The sequence below is a fragment of the Cynara cardunculus genome (assembly GCF_001531365.2).
Source record: "Cynara cardunculus var. scolymus isolate 2C chromosome LG 15, CcrdV1, whole genome shotgun sequence".
Lineage (NCBI taxonomy): Eukaryota > Viridiplantae > Streptophyta > Magnoliopsida > Asterales > Asteraceae > Cynara > Cynara cardunculus.
The window spans coordinates 13,770,738-13,775,919 of NC_037542.1; positions in this window are offsets into that span (position 1 = coordinate 13,770,738).

The window sequence follows — 5,182 nt, forward strand, 5'->3', positions numbered from 1 at the left end:
AAATGGCTGAAACGTTCCAGTAGGGCGGGGCTGGAATGATGGCGGAGAATTTCCAGGAGGTTTATTCTGCTGCTGCTTTCTCTGAAGTAATAAGGGACATTGAGCCTTCCAATGATTATTCTTCTTGCAAAATGCACACTCATCAAAAGCAACTTTAGCAGGTGGTCTAGACTGATTAGATGGTGGCCGTTGTGGGACAGCAAAAACAACAGGAGTGGGTGGTTTGGAATTTTCATTGGCCTGAGTTTTCTGACGAGTCTCTTCTGCCATTAGTTCATGAACAACAGAAGCAACAGAAGGAAGAGGGGTTCGATGCAGAATTGCTCCACGTAAACCTTCAAATGCAGATCGTAAAGCCATCAAGAATTGTACCAAGCGCTGCTCTTCCCTTCTATCAATATATGGTTTGAAAGCCCTTAGTTCTGCAGATTCTGTTTGTGCCAACTGATCCCACAAGATAGACATTGCAGAGTAGAACTCTTGAATACCCATGTCATTCTGTTTCAAAGCACGAATGTCTGTCTCCAATTRGTAYTGTTTGGCAAAATCCRATTGAGTATACAAGTTATTCAAATGATCCCAAATTTCTTTTGCAGTCTCGAACTTAGCCAACTGAACCCCAATAGATTGCACAACAGAATTATTGATCCATGTGATAATCTTTGAATTATTAGTCTCCCAAGTATCAAGCAAGGTTACATAATTTTCCACTTTATTATCAGTAGGTTTACGAATAGTGCCACTGATATGCCCCCACATATGTTTTCCAATCAGAAAATGCTTCATTACATGACTCCAGTAACTATAATTCTTTCCGTCTAGTGTTGTGCTAATGGACTGTAGTGAATCCTCTCTAGAACCCATGGCAGCGGACAACAACGAAAACCCAAAAAAAATACGAACAACGCAATCAAAAAATACCAATCGAATGCAAAGCAGCAAATACGTAGAACGACAAATACGAATCAGCGGCACAAAACGAAACAATTGAAAAATACGAWCCAGAATCGGATGAACAATACGAAGCCTTCCATGAACATCAAATCAAATCAAAGGGTGGATCGACATGGCTCTGATACCATGTAGAAATATGAGAAAGTAACCGATAGCTTGGTAGCTAGGGTTTTATTATGATATATGTGTGTGTTTACAAGAGAAACATAAAGCCTATATATAGACTAGGAAACTAGGGTTTCTAAGCCCAACAAGAGAAAAAGCCCAATAGGCTAAAACCCATTTATGCTAACAGAGTTTACTTGGTTTGGTTTGTTCTGAGAAACCGCAGCAGTTCCGCCTCGTGATCTCTCAATGTGGTTTTGCCTGGACAAAACAACCACGATTGTCGTTTGCTATTGCTTACACCGCTGACTACGTTGTTGCTGCCCCTGCTACTGCCACTGCCACTGCCGCCACCGCTAGATCCGACCATTTTGGGAAATTGAACCTGAACTCTTTGTCGGATTTATCTCTCTCTCTCTCTCTATGTTAATATTGATTTTAATTTGTTAGTTTGAATGGCAATTTTGATGGAAGTTATCGAGAATCTCGCAATGTGATATGTTTGAAGGTCCTTGTTAACCGAGTAACCGCTTATCGAATCATTTATCTTATCGGATCATTCCCGTTTCTCCCCTTTTTATTCTTCTTTTCACTAGCGATGAGCAACCCGTACCACAAGAAACATGGGTTTTAGCAACGACTTTTGTCGTCGCTAAATTCAATTTATCGGCTGAAACAGTTTATAGAGACGACATGTCGTAGTAATAGCTTCTTGCTGAAACATGTCGTCGCTAAAGCGCACCGCTGAAATTCACTTTTCTAGTAATCTAAAGTGGTTATGGTTCCGGTGACTTACCGGGAGGTTACACTTCTTTTAGAAGTGTTGTGTTTGGTTTTGATTGGGAAGTGGGGGAAGAAGGGAAGGAGGTGTGCCGGAGAAGATGATCGGAAAAAAGGTCGCCACCATGATTGAAAAAGTTTTTTTGGGAAAAGAAGAATTGAAAAGGGGGATGCGTGGGGTCGGTCGATTCTGACTTTTTAATTAATGTTTTACTTTATAAAAATTATTAATCGCATTTTTAAATAAAAAATACAAGTGGAATATTTTTATAGTGAAGTTTATCTCTTGGTAGTTTTATTAAGAAGTAGTATTTGAATCGTTAAGAGGTGAATTTTATTTAACATTACAAAAAAAAAGTCTGTATCTTAATGCTTCTAAAACTCTCTGAATGATTATGTATCACGAGTCTCTCTTAACCATTAAGCCTACTAATTTCATTGTAAATAATTACCGAACAATTATATTTCATTTTCCACTATATCATGAAAGCCTCTTAATCATTCTACACCAAACCATTCAACAACTGCCAAACAACCCCTAAAATCGAATATTCAGCAACTGCCAAACGGCCCCTAAAATCAAATATTCAACAACTGCCAAAAACCTATTAATATTTTTTTGTAGAAAAATAAATAAACATGTCAAATGCCAAAATTACCTTGACTTGATAAAGATTTTTTAACTGAGTTAGTTCCAGGGACAAAAAACGAATTGAAATTGAAAACCATAACGACCAAAAAACAGGTTTTGAAAACTAAGGACGAATATGCAATTTATTCAAAGTATATGATATTTATACATCGCAAATAAAACTTATAGGCATGTCTCACCTTTAGTCATCATTATTTTGGTTTAACGCAAACGTACATTATTATCATGGTATTATAAATGCATAAAATGTAACAAAGTTTGTCTTAATTTTTATTTAACGCGACGGAGATTTTTTTCCTCAATTAATGTAACGAACTTTTCAGTCTTCTTCAGTAACCCATCAAACAAAGTTAGTTGTCTTGGGGTTCCGTCCCCTTTTCCAAAAAAAAATGTAAGATTTTACGACTGGAATGTCACATCAGTTAAATTATTTAACTAGGATGATGCCTAAATTGCGCAATCATTTTTTGAATTATGAGGGAAGTTGTTAATCTTAACATTAAAATCTGCATGCAGTTGTTACAAACTATACAACCTAATCAATTGAAATACTTACGGAAATGATGATAGTTCATTTATTATGATTTACATATTTGTGGAAGATGATTATAGTTCAATAATTATGATCAAAACTTTTTATTAGTAAACGATCAATATATTTATGAAACCATATATTCAATAGATTAAATGGATGGTTGAAATTGAGTTGCTATTGTTGTAACAATGGGTTAAGTTGCATAATAAATCACCCCTCTCTCTAGATATACATTGAGTTGCAACAGTTTGTAACAATGGGTTGAGTTTCATTTACAAACCATCTAATTCTAACAAACTATACAAACCAATGTTAGCCGTCCATCTAGTCTAACAAATATCTTATTTCATTTTGTATCATAATCTAAAGTCATGATCATAATGATTGAACCATTTCATCTTCCATATTTATCTCAATTATAATCAATCAATCATGATAATTGTCCATAAATACAGTTTGCTAGAATTAGATTGCTTGTAAATGCAACGTCCTATATATACATATAGGGCCGCATTCAAGGGAGAAGTCAGTAATTCGTGATAACTGTGAGATCTAATTTCAATATTTCGTTCTTAATAATCAATGGTTAACATTAATAATGTTTATTTTGATAGTTATCCACTAATTTTGAAAAAAAAAATTCTATGGATAATATTTAGGAGTAAAGTAGTAGTTTTGTAAGTCTCTGCTCTCTCCAACCCAACCCAACGTGAAATACTTAACCGGAAGCAACCTGATGTCTAATGAAGTTGTAAAAATTTCAAACTGTAGGTATTGAGTTAATATTGGGTTACTATTATTTGAACCTAATTCAATCCAACGAACCCGATATCCTTTAATTTTCTTGGATTTGATATAACTGTCGAGTTTTTATTAATATATACATTAGACAGTTACAATATCACGTACCCTCTTCATATACATATATTTTCAATCTATTCTCCATCTCTATATAACTCATTCGTATATATGTTTTAGTAACTGTGAAAATATATATGTAAATTGAGAAAATTAATTGAATGTGATATACATAATATTTAAGAAGTATAGACAAGTTGTATTAAATGATAGATGATGAAAAAGAAACTGTGAATAGAGAAATAATATATTCAAGGTTAGGAGAATATTTTATGTATCAAAGTATCAACCCGATCAACCCGTACGGTTTGGGTTGGGTTAAGATTCTTCAAACTGCAAACATTGGATTTGATTGTTCAAATGTTTTCAACCAGATCAACCCAACACATAAGCACCTCTACCTCCAGTAGCAAGAGCACAAATATGGAGCTTTGTATTTAATTAACATTCTCTCTTTCAGTTCTTGTCTTCGTTGCATTTAATTTTCTTGTAACAGCTTCGCTGCTGTGGCGACAACTTAGTTAATTTCATTTATGCAAGTAATCTATGTCTTTCTTTGGTATGAGCTAAAACACACCATTGGGTGTGGGTGTGGGTGTGGGCCATAGATAAGACTACCGGATAACACATGAGTGTTATCATTTTTACTAACTCTTAGACTTGGTCATTTGAGTCGAGGCTTAAACTCAACGCGTACAAGTCGATCACTTCTAAGTGTTAATATTAGATCTTAAACCCAGAGATGAGGAGATTCAAAAATACAGTTAAGTGATACAAAAAGATTTGAGAAACTCTTTTACAACATGCAAAGATACGAGTTTTTTGCATGATTTTAATTAAGGTCCAAATGTTGATCGATTTTGGTGTCACATAAATTTGGGCCTCTATTTCCATATTGGTAGAGTTACACAATCGTTAAAGGTCGACTCAGTTATATTAACAAGTCTCGAGTTGGCAAAAGTGATGACTTTGTGGAGAAAGGTGGCCACTTTCTGTGAGAATTCACTTTTGAGAGAATTGGATTCTTATAGATGTTATGTGGTGCTTGTTCCTGATCATAAGATTACTACAAATGTCTTAGATAATGCTTATAACCATGCCCTCCTCATTTAACTAGTTGTCTCATTATAATCATTAAATTAGCATAACGACAAATCTCAGCAAATATTGATTGAAGATCTCTGATTCTTAGTTGTCAGGTCCATGTCGAAACGATTTCGCTAATTTACCACTTTATTACTTGTAGCGATCATAATGTCTGATGTACCCTTGGGCTGCCATTGTGGCAACACAGTTGT